This window comes from Brienomyrus brachyistius, chromosome 15, assembly GCF_023856365.1.
Source record: "Brienomyrus brachyistius isolate T26 chromosome 15, BBRACH_0.4, whole genome shotgun sequence".
NCBI lineage: Eukaryota > Metazoa > Chordata > Actinopteri > Osteoglossiformes > Mormyridae > Brienomyrus > Brienomyrus brachyistius.
In genome coordinates, this window is record NC_064547.1 from 7,482,706 (window position 1) to 7,499,012 (window position 16,307).

The 16,307-nt window shown below is 41.8% G+C and overlaps 1 protein-coding gene across 2 annotated transcripts in view; it reads right to left on the minus strand.

The window, feature by feature from the left end:
* Nucleotides 1-12,805, minus strand: part of sema5a (sema domain, seven thrombospondin repeats (type 1 and type 1-like), transmembrane domain (TM) and short cytoplasmic domain, (semaphorin) 5A) — a 94,992-nt gene extending 82,187 nt beyond the window's left edge. For both annotated transcript variants that reach the window (XM_048976480.1, XM_048976481.1), the window contains exon 1: nt 12,563-12,805. The gene's annotated coding sequence lies outside the window, so the exon portion shown is untranslated. The remainder of the gene's footprint in view (nt 1-12,562) is intronic.
* Between the last annotated feature and the right edge of the window lie 3,502 nt (nt 12,806-16,307).

Sequence of the window (16,307 nt, forward strand, 5' to 3'; positions counted from 1 at the left end):
GTGTTAACCTGGACAAATACATAACTGCATTCGCATTAAATGGGGAGTTCCCAGTAAAAAAAAATAAATAAAATAATAAAATACTTTTTGCTCAGAGAACCATTCATTTGAAACAAAAAATTAATCACGAGAAACAAATCTGAACAACACAACACTTTATTTGTCGTGATAACTATCATACATATTTTTAAACCTTGGTACACTGGTTATAAAATCATCTTTCAGTGTTGCAGCAACTATAACGTTTATATGTTTAACACAAACAATCCAAATCATTGGAAAAATCATTTACTGTATTTAGAACGTATTTTAAACCTAGCTACATCTTGTTTTCAAATTAAAATAGCATATTAAATTCCCCTTACGTTAATTCACTATCGCCCATAAGACCAGAAGGTTGCCGGATGTTAACTGCATGTATTCTTCTGCAGTGTAAAAACTCAATCGCTTGGGACTGGAAACCACAGTACTAATGGATTTCTGGCTTTTATTCAGCCACAGGTCATGAATCATTATTATGAATGAAAAGCTCACTCGACGTGCCCCAAAGGCCCTTGAATAAGGTATTAAGGCAATTATTCTGCTATCTTTAAGAATCAGTAGAGCTTATCCAGGTTGCACCTCATGTGGTCTTCAGACTGTGTGTTAATATATGTTCAGATCTCACAGCTGGGCGTGCAGACTGACTAATTAGAGGATTCCCATACAGAAATGGCAATGGAGCGACAAAGCATTCGTCTGGTCATGTGCTCCGTAATTATTCTTGACATACCCTGCATAAACACATGTAATGAGGGTCATTATTGGTTTCCCAAGGTCGACCACACGAACTGGTCTGCGAACGCTCATCGAACATGACTCTGAAGGCAACGTCGAACCATCAGCAGTCCGTGCCAAATTAGCCCGATGGACAATCTCACGGGCTCAGTCTTTTCGAAGTAGAGTACAAAACACTCCTTTCTTAAAAATGGAAGGATGTTTTCTGCAGATTTTCCCAGCCACTGTGCAGTATATACACCCCCAGGGTATTCAAGGGAGCCTGGCAAAACGAACTACACAAATTAAATGATCAGACTATGATAAATTCTAAGTATATGGCTACAACATGGGAATGGCAACTTTGGACTAGCAGAGTTTGCGATCTAAGAGATTGAATGACGTTACATCACCTCTGGTGCTAATAATTTTGAATATTTATACAGTGTAGATATTAATCAGCAATATCAGCCAAGACTGACACATCAGACTGATGCCAGTATCTTAATGTTTAACAAAAATCTCTAATCTCCAGTTAATAGTTTAGAAAGTATGAAAAAAAAAGATAAAGGTCAAAATGAATTAAAATAGCTTGCAAATATCAAGCGCTAAACTTTTATCAAAAGTAAATGGCGTGATTGTGAGCTGTATCAAAATGCTTCGAGCTCCCCAACCACAACACCCACGTTTTGTTGAAAGAGAAAAAGTTTCCATCTTCCTTGAAATGCTAAACAAGGGAGGGGGGGAAAAACATCTTCACATCTTGTCAAGCCACAGGAGAACCATGGTCTGGAAGCTCGGATGGAAATGCCTCCCATCAGCGGAGCAGGCTAATCTGTTTAACTTAAAGTGATTTTTGAAATGTTATCATGAGAGTTTCTGACACAGCTGGAGAGTGGGCTGACCAAAACAGTCCGAACTCTCCGGTGCCTCAGACTGGGCCAGGGGTCTACAGCCTCATTCCAAACGAGAGACCTGCTACAAGACCCAAGTAGGAGCCTTCCCAGAGTGCAACAGTCATCTCCATTCAACCAGGCCATGGGGATGACTTCCTGGGAGCCTAGAGACCACTTGACTTGCTGTTTTATAACGCTGTCAGGACTGTAACCTCCCCATCCATCCAAACGACCGCCCACCCATGTCGAGCAACCAATTTCCACAGCTTGCAGTAACCGCCCCAATAAAGTCGCAAATAACTGCCAATATTTGGACAGTATTTACTTCTTTCCTAGTTCTTTCATAGAATCCCACAAGAAATAAAGTTTTCCATTTTAAAACACTGTCTTTAACATTAAATATAAGTTAATATAGAAATATGCGCCCATGTGACTGCCTGCACATGCCTGCCTCGATAGTGACATGCGAGGATCTCAGCGATGTAAACTGCAGCAGAGAGCTGACCTCCAGCTCCTCCTCCCCCAGTTTTGGGGGGGGGGGGGCCTGGGCAGAGAGCGTCGGTGGCTATAAAGAGCACCTGGGACGGCCGTAAATAACTAACTGGGACCACATGCTGAAACACGGCAAGGCCCCTCAGATCCCTGCCAATGGAGGCTGTGCCAGGGAAGGAAAGAGAGCCCAGTGCGGGGAGCAGGACCAGGTCAGAGGGGGTGAGGGGCTTCAAACTTTGCATCACTTATACTTAAGATACGCTCATTTGTCTAATACTCCCCATACTCATACCAAACCAGCCAGGTGAAGGGCGGAAATGACTTTATAATGCCAGGGGTGACTGTCAACTTATCCGGCAGTGCCTCATAAAACCGGACCTCAAGTGACTTTCAAAAGGAATGGGAAACGTTACGTGATGTGAAGTTCATGCTAGGACAGTTCATATCAGGCTCCTACAAGAAATGAAAAAGTCCTTCATCAATGAGAGGCAGGGAAGGACCAGGATGCAGTTCCAAAAAAATGTATATCTTCCACAGACGCAGACACATTCTCATACAGTGTTCTGCCGTCCCAGAACTTAATTTACATATTGCTGCATTGTAATAGATATTAAGAGGGAAATATTTCGTCCTCAAACCGACTATGCTGCGTATCTACTGAGGGTTTCATGTCAGAAAACAGAACGATCTGCATTTTTCTTTAAGTAACAGTGTGAGTAAACCTGTCAGTTATAATTGAAGTCAATAGAAATTTGAGATTGACGCATTCTTAGCTTGTAAGCAGGGAAGTCGCAGAAGTACTTCTCAGAGAGATACATCAAGGAGTTGTTCACAGCATCTTATATCGACACTGACAAGAACAATCTCTCCAAGCCAAAGAGATATTCACCTCACTCAAAGGAGTCCTGCTTAGTTCTAAAATGGAGCAAAACCATTATGACCACTAACAGCAACAATTTATACATCTACATTGCATCATATTTGCTGGAGAAGAAAAAAAAAACAAATCCTTTTATAGACTGACTGCCTATAGGACAAACGTAAAACGAATCACCTTCAATTTTTTTTTATTTTTTTTTTTTTACGAACACGAAATTACCAGCAAAAACTTCTATATTAATTCAGCTGAGCTCATAAAACTAGAAGCATTTTAATCAAAATGAGCATTAAAAGCCTAAAACAGGTGCGAGTGATAGCATAAAGCCAGCATGCCATATACCTTCATCTAGAGCAGATATGGGTCAAGCGGCAGCACAGCGAAGAAGAAGCAGAAGGAAAATTTCAAGTACTTAAGCAGTAAATATAAGCACCTGTGAAAATGAACGTGAGTGTTTGCACTGGTTTTGCCGATACTGTAAGCTAAGCTAGTGCCACATAAATAAAAATTGCCTTGGTGAGCTAAGTGTTTCAATCCATGCAAACAACATAGGGGTTTTGATTCGTTACTGGAACGGCAGTGAAGTGGGGAGAGCTACCTATTCACCCACTGGCGCCTTTTTTTGATCACTCATTTACAGCCTCTCCTGCTCGCCAGTAAAGCGAGGAGGAGACATGTGGGTTCCAGGTGTGGCAGACAAAAAGTTTTGCGGTGTAGGATTACAGCAAAGATCATTAAAATAAATAAATAGATAATGGCTGCCTAACCCCATAGCCATACTCCCCAAAACCACAGACTCTCAAGTAGGTGATTTGTGTTTTGGTAACACCATGGGAAGGCTTGTGCCCACAGGAAACATACATCAAAGGTTTATTTCAAAGCTGGTATAACTCATGAAGGAGCCTAATTGGCCCAGTCAGCATTCCACTGATGTATAACTGAGGTCTTTGTGAGCTCTCAAGCCATTATTCCACCTGCTCATTTCCAGCGTAGAACTTTTACCTGCCCAACACATCCACATATGGCCGTGTTTGGGCTGGGATATGGCAGCGTAGTTGAAGCAAGTCTGCAAAATCTTAACAGACTAATGACCCGGAAAAAAAAAAGTTGGGACGTGTTCACACGGGGTTTTAAAAACCTGCCACTGACTTAAACATACTTTTCCAATGACCACAGCAAACCTGCATTTGTCAAGAAACAGACCCCAAAAGTGTGCTATTTGAGAACAGAGAAACATTTGCATACATCTGGAAAAACCAAGTTGTCCATCTCTGTACTTTGATGACTCCTGATTGCTACAAACAATGATGGCAGGTGGCTCAGTCAGTTAGTATGCTGTGCGTTTGATCAGAATGTTGCTGGTTCAAATCCCCAGATTAGTAGAATGATTTCAGTGTTGGGCCCCTGAGCAAGCAGTGGTTGAAATTTCAGGTCCAGAAAGCTAAAATCCAGACCAAGATTTTGTTCCAACCAACCAGCTGAGAACTCTGGCTGTGACTCTTTAAATCGCAATGCGTTGGTTGAAACATAATCTTGGCCTGGATTTTTTACTTTCTGGACCTGAAATTTCAATTTCTTTGAGCAAGGCCCTTAACCCCAATCGCTCTAGGGCAGCGGTGGCAAATCTTACCCAGAGAGTGCCGCTGTGTGTGCAGGTCTTCGCTGTGACTCCCGAATTAGATTACTAATTAGAGGACTGATTGGCTGAAGAGTCCTCACTCCTGGGTATGAACAGCTGACCTAAAGGTTATTCAAAAAACCCACATACACACCGCCCCTTTGCGGATAAGATTGGCCACCTCTGCTCTAGGGACTGTCTGACCCAGATTTCCCAAAAAAATGTATGTTTCTTTGGATAAAAGACTCTGCTAAATAAAGCTAAATCAGATGCCTATGCGCCTTTAACAATAAAAAACATCTAAATCCCATTTAAAAAATTGAAGGTTTCCAAGTACCAGTTTCTTGTAGTGGTTCTTTCCACATCTATCATTGTAGACGGCATAAAGGCCTAGGAAGTTATTGAGGAAAGACACCTCAATACTAGCTTTCATGCTTATTAAACCAGGCATTAGTTAGATAACACTGTGGAATACAGTGTTTATGAGGCTTTGGGATGTTCGGAAGTCCTCCTTGTGGGGGGGGGGGGCACCACAGAATGAACAGGGACAGCTTCCCATTACCCAAGCTATAACTGAGACTCAGATACACCGCTGACTCCGGGGTGGCAGCCGACGATGGCTAATTATGTACGTCTTGCCATTAAAAATCGATCAGCTCAATCGTAGAGTACGTGCTGCCCTAGCGATGGCATTTGCTGTACCACATAAAGGGCATATTGGCCATTTACAATTACGGGAGATAACCTGAAATGGGCCCTTGTATTACTGAAACAATGCAGCTAATTATGGACTTTAATTAATTAGACACAGATGTATCAAAGTTGATATCACTATCATTAAACACCATTGAAAGCAAAGGATTTATAAGATTAAGTCATTGGGATCTTTTAGAATACTGAGTACATTAAATAAAATGAACATATAGACAATCAATAATTGGACAAATTGATTCAATAATAATAAAAAACGTGAAATATTTTGGCATCAGTTTATGATGTGGGGGGGGTGGGGGGGGACTATAAATTGACGCAAGAATGTCTTGGTCTAGTCGTAAAGTTTATACTGTCCCTGCAGATACTGTTTGTAACCAATAAGGCCCATCGAACTCTTCACGTACGCTGGCCTGCTCAACTGTCTTGAGACATCAACACCTTCACAGCTGAAGAGCTGCAGGCTCCCTGAGGGACAGGAGTAGCTCCGGGCCCACAAACGTCTCCCTAATGAAGGAAGTGCCACAAAACCCATGGCGCGTGGGATGAGCGAACGTCATCAATCTCAGAATTGCAGTAACCTGTCTTCCCATTAGTTCCTCGTCTCCATGGTGGATCACCCGTGTGCTGATTGACAGTGCGTGGTAATCCTGACTACCACGGCTTTCAAAGCCTCACCACACCTGACCCTGTACTGAATGAAAGACAGATATATGGATGGATGGCATCTCTACCACCGCCGCTCTCAACCTGCACAAGAGGCACACACTTGAGATTAAATTAAGCTTTCTGTAGTGGAGGCACAAATGTGAAAAGATTAATATTGAAGATGAATATAAAAGGTTTTTATAGTTATTCACACATGGGCGCCAACATATCCTTAATACATCGGTATAAAACCTTGCCGTGAGGATTACAAACCACTGCAAAAGCTCCAACTCATTTAAAACAAGTGGCCCTTGGCGGTTCTCTGTTCATCCGCTTATTTTGGTTGCACTGGCTCTTGCTTTTGTTTATTTTAGCCTGGCAGCCATTAAGTGCTTTTTTAAAGGATTCGAGGTGTTCAGAAGTTTGGAGAAAGGTATGCAGAACCGCATAATACAGAGCACCCTGCCCTGCTCTGTAAACACAGCACACCACTCAACTGACTCCATCTCATTCTAGCCAATCCTCTGCATGGGGCACTGACCACTGTACGGGGAAACTGTATCCCCTCTGACCAGAACTGACCCTGCATACGCTCTCTCTCTCGCTCTCTCAGTGCTATGCTTCTTAAGTAAAAAAAAAATAAATAAAAATTTTAATCAAACCACTACCTATTTTATGGGGAAAACAACCTGTAGACTTTTTGCTCAATCCTGTAATCAGCATTTCAAATGAGCAAAGTAGAACACCTTATTTATAGCAATGCATTTGCTGACACAATATTCACTTTCCATTAAGTTCTGATGCATATCTCTGTGCATCCATCAAATCCAGATAAGCACAGAAGGATTTGGGGTCTTGCCCTTATCAGTATGATCGCCATCATTCTTTGGCAGAATTCCAGTCTGTAGGGTAGATCAAGGGATTATAGCATCCTCATTTTGTAAAATAACTCAATCCCATCTCTGGGGCACAAGTCACTACGAGAACACACACCCAAAAATTGGTGTTTACCCCACGTGTGTGTTACATATTTATTGGTCACTTGCTGGTCTGGCTTGTGTGTCTCATTGGAAAATGCAGAACTAAGCCTTATATGTAAGAAGTGTATAAATGGAAAGGAAGATTAATATGAAGAAGATAAAGACAAAGATTAAACGACAAAAATGAGAAGAGAGCTTACAAGAATTAATAATAAAGGAGAACAAAGAAATGGAACAATGGAAGAAGACAAAATGGTATCTTAAGGAGGCATCTCCAAAGCATCCAGGAGGCAGAATGCATGCGAAGGAAGCAGAGTTCCTGGGCTGTGGGCTCAGACCACCCTCACGCGGCTGCCTCACATCCGGTCTCACCTGTGCGGAGCCCCATAAAAGCGTGACGAGCTCCAACACACACGCGGCGCGAGCACCCCGCTGGTGGACTGCCTGCCCGCCACACTCATTAAGAGTTTCTGTAGACGTGGACCCAACTCTCACCACAGGTCTGAACTCAAGAAAGAAAAAAAAAAGCAACCTCAATCTCAAGAACCAGCCTGGCTCCTTCCTCTGCATTCCTCACGAAATCTGGACCTGTGACAGTGATGGATGGAGCCCACGGACGGAGACGTGCAGTGGGCCACGGGGTTCTTCAAAGAACAGCCAACGGCTGCATCCCCGGAACGAACATATTGAGCACCGATTCGGCTGAGTGGCAGCGACGTGGGCAGGGGTGACCCCGACGCCTGAGGGGAACCTGAGGGGTGCACATTTAACCAGAAACCACTTTCCGTTGCGGCCGTGCTTTTATTATCACAGGTGAGGCAAAACCAAGAAGCTCACTCCGATTCTTCTTGGTTTTAATATTTCACCTGCAGAGAGATTTACAAATGTGGTCTTTATTTCCTTACTGAAATTGCACTCAAAATACTGAACGTCTGGTGCAAGATGATTTTCACAACGAGCACAAGACGGGCAGTAATAAGATAGGCACACAACTGTAAAGAATTTGGCGCAGAACACATGGTCACTAATGCCTCTGATTTACTGGTGGAATGGGGAATTTCTGCCTTACCTTTCTGAGTAATTCATGTACTCTAAAGACTGATGGTAACAGCAGCCATTTACTTTGCTTGGATCAAAGTAGAATTAATGTTCTGTATCTATACAAAATCTATAAATCAGCTCTCTCCAGTAAAACAATATAGTACATATGCACATATATTACTCATTCAAGTCTCCGAGTGTGAGCACAAAAGTGTTTTTACAACTTCAAATTAAAACTCTTGCACGAGCTTTCCAGCGTGGCTGCATGGCCTCCAGGTGACCTCGCGCTGGAAAAATGGTTATGGAAGATGAATGAATGGATATTAAAGCTCTTTCTGCAAATTACAGTTTTAGCCCAACTCCACACCAGAAATCATCAGAACTACAAACGACGTCTGAAATTACTCTTATAGGTAATAAAGATCCAGGACCCGTCTGGGCCCCCAGTTATACTAAGTTTAATTTAATTCCATCCATCTATCTATCTATTTCCAGTTCCCACTTATCCTATGCAAGGTCGCAGGGGTGCAGAACCAATCCTGGTAGCTATGGGTGCAAGGCAAGCAACATCCCAAGATGGAGCGCCAACCCATCGCAGGGCCCACTCACACACCGTTCACACACACACATTCACATCTATGGATGTTTTGGCAACTGCTGTTCACCTTAGCATGCTTTTGGACTGTTGAGGGAAACCAGAGTATCTGAAGGAAACCCCACGATGACACGGGGAGAACATACAAACTCCACATATGCGAAGCTGGGTTTAATTTGGTTCATACTTCTAAATCAAGATACTATCTGCTTTATCCACTACTAAGATTCTCATCCATTGTTTTATTAAGCACTTATAAGATAATGCAGCACTGAAGAGACTAAGCATTTTCACTAGGCTGGTCTTCTTAGCCTTTGTCTCCAGTACATTGCATCACACTGCTATAGAAAAATTTATTAATGCAGCCTAGTTGTGCCTCATTTGGGTGTGTTCCTGCTCATATCATATAAGCAAAATAGCAGTGGTGTTTCTTTCAGTAAGAGACTCATTTATACAAAGGAAAAAGCCGGTGGGGGGTCCACTTTTCTGAACAGATGCTGGAACACCCTGGAAACTTAATTAAACCTCAGTCAGTGACCCATAAGTACCGAAATCGCTGACCTAGTCTGCAAATGAAATCTCTGACTACGTCTCTCTCCGTGCAGTTTAGCCTGGATCACTGTCATCAAATGACCAAATATGAAAAAGTATTACTTGCCAAGACATAATATACAGCCCTTAAATCCCCCCCCCTCCCCGCCACGACAAAACGGCAACCGGCAGAATGCTCTGAAAACGACCCCACAGAAACGATGCTGCAGAGTCATTCGTCTCACTGAAAAATACGGAGGACTCGGAGCAGAAGAGAGTGTCATCAGAAAGTGTGACAAGCAATAGCTCAAATCCAAGGAGATGCACTGTAGCAGTGGCATCCCATTAGAAACCCGGTGTTAGCAGTGAAACCCCGCTTTTATCAAGCATGGCAGAGCGGACAGCACGAGCGGACGAGGGACTCGTATTTCACGTCCAATGCAGATTCTGCATAGCTGCTGCCAACGAGAAACTTCCTCTGCTGTGTCAGTGAGGTCTGGGGTTTTTGCTCCAAATAGCTACGCTTGAGTGGTCTTGTGCTGAAAGATCTCACAAGATTCTCAGCAGCCACATTCATATTTCAAGCCAACCTCAGCTGTTAGTGGATGATTTTCATAAAATGATCTGACCCAGGTGTCAAGGCTGTGCTCTCTCTCGTACTGAGTCATTCACTGGTTAACTGGACGCAAGCATTGGACTGTTAGAAATTCATGTTTTCAAAATAATGAAAGAAAACCCAGCATTGTCTATTCAATTAACGAATGTACAGCTGGAAGAAGAAATTTTATGAATTTCAGCAAAACTGCCCAACTGGCCACAGCTTGTGAAAAAAGCACTGGTGAAATAGATATCCAGAACTTAGTGAAAATCCGATAGAGACATTTAAGAGCTCATCGGAGGCATCCAGTGAAAGTACGTATTAGAAGAAAATGCATTTCAGTTCAGCAAAATAAATAAATTAATTAAATAAATAACGGGGGTTTTTAAACTGAGACTTCTTGTTAAACTGTTTGCTAAAAAAAACAATAAGCATTTTCTCCAATTATCACGATTCACAAGTGAGGTGCACTGCACAGTAAGTTACTACCCAGGTTTCTCCATTGTTCTCTGGTAGCAAAGGGGAAGTCAGTCACAAGAGTAAGACACCCTGCAGCCCATTTTAGTTTCTAGGTAACCAAATAAAAACATATGCTACCCACCATACAAAAAAACTAACAAAAGCAGGTGACAAACTTTCTTTGCAGAGATGTTTTTATTTGCCATCTCCACGGTGCATCATGCATACTCAAATTTACCATGGGGGGGGGGAACATGGAGGTAACCATGGTAACATCCATAGCTCAGGGTGTGAACAAGGGGAAAGAAGCTCATTAGCGCCTGCAGAAGATTTTGTTGCATGCAAACAAAAGTCACCGCTTGGTTTCATCCAATCACAACTCTACCTGTAGCCAAAGGGCCCAGCCCTCAATTCTAGCTTTGCCCGCCAGGAGAGACCACATGCACTAGTGTAATAAGGGGAGAAAAACCCTCACAAATTTTAACTCTAGGCTTGGTGATAACAAGGATTCATGGCAGGATTCTGTTCTCCTAATTAGTCAGTCAATGGGGACACTTCATATACGAAGACTGGAAAAATTCAGTGTCTAAAAGAAATCAAGACAAGTGGCAGGGACCATTTAAAATGGGAAATGGTTTTTTAGTAATGAATAAATCAGGGAAAAATACAAGTAACTTCAAATAACCTGAAGCAAAGCGGTAAACCACTTCAGTTCATAAAGCCATTATGTTCCAACAGTTTTGATATTTCCCCTGCAATATAAAGGAGTAGCACTGCCCAAAGGTATGTCACTAGATCATTATTCACCTCTGACATGCTGTTGCTTATGCCCCCGCCCCGTATCTAGTAGCTGCTGGGTGTTTAATCATGACGCCGCCGAAGCTCAGGATTCGCTCTCAAGTTGAATTTCACTCTCCTGTAATTTCGGGATTGCCGGAGCTCCAGCCTGAACGCGCCCAGATGGCGCGCATCGGGGGTGTCACTTCAGCAAGTAAACACGCCATGCACGCACAGCTCACTCCTTCAAACAACTTGTTAGACATCAGTAGAAAAAATGAGTATTCTTCGAATACATAATATTTTTGTTTTTCCATTTAACACCACATCAATTTCTTTTTAACTGCAGGAAATAAAAATGGAACCGCAACTTAACATTCAATTAAAAGTTGAAATAACCCACACTGGACCTTACTTTTGTTGATTCCGTTTTTTTAGTCAAGTCATGTACAGCAGCACTGGATTTTTATGAATCATTTTGCGTTTTGTTACATGACTTTCACTCGAAAACCGCATGAATCGGCGCATCAGCTGCTTGCCTGCAACAGGGTACGGACTGTCAAAAACTCACCTTATTAAACTAATTCATACCTAACCGAAACGTAAAACTGTCCCGTGTACCATTCCCTAATATAAACTAAGGTGTTTAGCACACACCGAAAAAGCCTACACCATGACAATAAAATAAAAAAGCTTGCAAAACAAACACACATAAAAGTAGGATTGCTATCTTCAAGGCAGTGAAAAAATAATCAATCAATTATTATAAATAATCAACAATCAATAATGAAACGGATACACTAGAATGCATTTCCTTATAAGAGCTCTGAACCTGATCCCTACAGCAAATTAAATAAAGCAATGACAAAATTCAATGACACGCCATTCGTTATAGTGAGCAGATTTCCACCAACGATCATTTACATCGTTTAAAAGTTCACAAATTGATAGAAAATATGAATTCATACTATTACATATTAATGTGCAACTGAATTGCTGTAAATAAGTTTCAGGGGGAAAACGTGAAACGCAACGGTACCTAAACATCAGCAGCTATGTTTAAAAAGCACAACTTTGCGACAGTCGACTGTCGACTAGCGCCACCAGGTGGCGAATATTTCAGAGCGCTACGTGACAACGAAAAAAAAACTTGTGCGGTACTAATATACCAGTACTGCTTTAAACAGACGAACCGACTTATTTATACATAACAAATAGTCTTCTCTGTGCATAATTACGCTGTAGCGTTTCCAATACCTTTGTTAAACTATTCATTTACTGAGATATTTATTTGAAGGCAAGAACTTAATCAGAAAACGCAAACTGTCTGAAGAAGCTTTCGTGAATGGCGTAATCTTAAAACTATAAAAACTACTTTACTTCAGCTGTGCCTTTAGAAACCTGTGAAGCACAGCCTGCGTAGTTGCAGACAATCAACACAATACTGTTCTCTTCGGCGCCACCTACTACACTTAATGTAATTGAAGAAATAGTGCAGGGATATTTATTATAAGGTGACGCATTAAGCCGAGCACATACTGGTCCGCTGTCGAATAAATAAATCACAGTAAGGGGTAACTCACCAAGCAAAATCTCAAACTATCCCTGTGCATCTAGTTGGGACGACGCAGCATGTAAACCGGTATAGGAGACGCGACGGATGCTGATATGCGCTGCCAGAAAAGTTGCGGTAATCCCAGCTTCAGTGCGCTATGCTCTGCACGGAGGCAGCGACGCCGCTGGCTCGCAATCGCACCCATAAATTTCGGAAGTCACCGCCTCCCCCTGGACTCGGGAGCGGCGCCTATACCTCCCTTCATCCCTCCTTCACTTTGCGCTCCGTAATAAGAAACCACACACCCACTTTACTACAAACGACGGATGAGGCCAGATAGTAGGGGTGGCAGACCCGAGCCAAGCAGGAATAACTGTTATAAATTAATATTAAATTCCACACGACTACGTATTAGCGATCACCGCAGAAAGGGCCAGATTTTATCAGTGTTTTTACTTGGAACGGGAGGTTGCATGAAGTAGCAGACCAGGTCATTTATTTGCCTACGGCATGAGCCACCGATGGTCTGTTCCAGCATGACGGATGTGGCATTTGGGGTTAGTTGAGGGGATTAAAATGAAGTGGCGTAAATTAAACACATAACATATAAGTATTTGTTATGTATAGTTTTATTATTATTATGACTATTTTGCATATGACTTTTATTCATTAGCATCCAAAAGTTTATGTTTTTGCTCATGTCAGTAATTTAGCAGCATGCAAAACATTTTTTTTCAGAATTTCAAGTTCCACACAAGTGAATTTGAAATTGTACATCAATATTTAGACCAGTAAGATACTCATACACGATAATAAAAAAAAGTAGCGTAAGCATTTTAAGGCTTTTTACCCAATACCCAAGTTTAGCTATATTTAGAAAAAAAAACTCATACTACGGAATATTAGAGTATGAAATATGTAACAGCTTTGGGATTTTATACAGCATAAATAATTGCATCATGAAGTAAGGATATACAGCTATATTGCAAAACAGCGACAGACAAAAGGTAAAATGTCTGTAGTGCAATTTCAGATTTATATCATGTTGCACATTGCTCATCGTGGTGTTAAACTGAGTGAGCGCTACTACCGTGCAGTGTGACACAAGCACTTGTTATGCTAAATTTTTTGCGTAATTTGTAACTATTAGGTACAAATGAAATACTACTAGCGAATAGTGACAGAAGTTTCAGTTTGAGTCCAAAATGAGACGCGAGTATAAGAAGCTGATAATGCTATCAAATCGAAACGGCCAGTGTCGTTGGAGAGGCGCTAAGCAAGTTTGAAGAGTTGCCGGATGTACCCGCGATTTATATTTTATTAATAAAGTAACAACATGATTATCGTATAAGTTTTAGTGGCCCTCAGTTAAGTCTTTGCAGGTTTTTCAATAACAATAACAGGTTTCAAATTCAATAACATGGTGATATTTCTAGTAAGATCTTTACCATTTCTTCAGATCAGGGGCACTGTGAAGGGGGGTAGTGGGGTAGGATGATTTCAAGGGCCCCCATGTGACAGAGGCCCTAAAAAAATTGGAACGTAAGTGGATTGGTCTGGGATGGGGCCCAATGTGATGTGCTGTTGCAGGGCCAAAAATCTCTAGCGGTGGCTTCACTTCAGACTTGGGATATTTTACTGAGGATAATGTGATCCGAAAGATGGGCTCTCCAAAGGATCGGTTTTGGTGCACGGAGACAGCGCTTCTCATATTCACACCCACCTATCCATTTCATCCAGGGTCGCTGTGACATTTTCACATATTAACTGCAATATAGTATTGAAAAGCACAGATGGGAGTCCACTGGCCACCACATTTTTTCTGATTTTCATTTTCAAAAAGACAACGACACATGTTCTTATATAGAGTGCAGATCCCCATTCAAGTGGCCTGAGAGCAGCCACTTCCACTGTGGAGGATTTTAACAGTGCATCAGCGCAGATATCCATCCAGCTGGAATGTGACACAGGTAATGAGGTCATTGTCATAGGTAATTTACTGCTCTGTGACAGTTGTTCTGCTCCATGTGGCCATGGAAACCTTACTTATTAGATCCAAAATGTGCTCCGCAGCGTTTGTTGGTTATTGTTGATAATACGAGGCCGTAGTGTCAGATTCGGTGGCGTCGCATGTTCCTAGGAGCCAAACACTCCATAACTAAACTTTATACAGTAACATTTATCGCCTTCACCCTCTCACTGCCGGATTGTTGCAGGCACAATGATTTCATTTTCAGATTTTCTGCTGTGCGTCAGCGCTACAGTCATACTTTATTCAGAGCAGCACAACTTTAAAAAGGTCATACTAATCAAAGGCATCTTGAAATTTACATTTAGCAATCTCTGCAGTCAGTATTATACAGTAATACACTGGGAAATTATGCCATTCCAAAAAGAACACAAGTAAGAGATGCAGATAATTGCAACGATAGTACGAATATTTAAATACTGTGTTTACCTGGCACTTGATAAGTTATATTGTCTGAATTTAGAAAATTCTGTGAAAGTGTGTTTTGGGACAGGTGTGTGGAAATGGGTGTGGTTTTCTTTTGCCTTGTCTCATCATCTCAGCACGTGGAGACCTAGTCTGGTTCTACACACTCAGTACTGCTTGTCCCACCATGCATCACCAGCCAGCAAAGCTGTGACTGGTGCCTATAAGTCTCTGACCTCTTTGCCCAGGTCCGAGGCCCTTGCATTTCTTACCCATCATGCACCACTGGCCGTTGGCACCAGAGAACTGTAGCATCTATGCTCCCTTTATAAATGGCTTCTTCAATTGACAGTAGTTCCTGAGGTTGGTCTGTTCAAGAAGCACAGGTTGGCTGAACGAGGTGGGTCTTTCTGTGGAGCCTGGGGGGTGGGTGGGGTTGGGAGGAGCCTAACTTGTTCTTTGCTGTCCTCTTCAGATTGTTTTGCAGGGTCACTTGGGATTCAGGCATGGAGCTACCAAAATAACCCTTATATGCCCTGTGTTGACCTGGAATAAACAAACAGCCAGTTTGACATACAAAACAGCGAATATGCCTATTAATTACTCACACGTGATCCCATTCACCTTGCATGTGACGTTTGGCTGCAGTACCTGTCACTGTCTCCCATTTCTGGAATGACAGATGGCAATAAGGACGTATTCGTCAACCGTTAAAAACTTTGCTTAATTAAAAATAGACTGAATAGAATATTTTTAACTAATGAATATGTGTCATGCTCAAACCTCTGAACTCTAAAGAATGATGTTAAAATATATATTTTTTTCAAATTAAATTTGTTCAAAACTTAATAATGCATTATATTTGAGCAAAGAAAGTTTAGAAAATGAGTCTTCTGATTTTCAACTGAGAATTTTTCTGCTACCGTATTAATCTGATAGGTGCTTAGTTGAAAAATAAACACTGGATTAATACCGATAGTAGAACATGCCTTGATTTGCTAAATAATGACACCAATTTGGAGGTGTGCAGCAGGACACAAGGCTGCAATGATTCTGCACATATAGGTTCACCTGAGCAAAGACCACGATTGAGGGATTATGATTGTATTAGTAAACTCTTGATTACATTGCAGCACCTTTTGACTCAGCTACCTTAGACTCTCTTAAACTCAGAGAAGCTCTAAAGTACAGGTCCAAATATCAGGGCGACTGCTTTCAGACTGTCTGGCTGGATAATAAGCAGCCTTTCTCTCTTTGTGTTGTGTGTACTGGGTAGTGGAAATATAAAGAAGATTAATTTGCCACGGTTAGATTAAAAATTCAAAGTGCTATTGTGGCC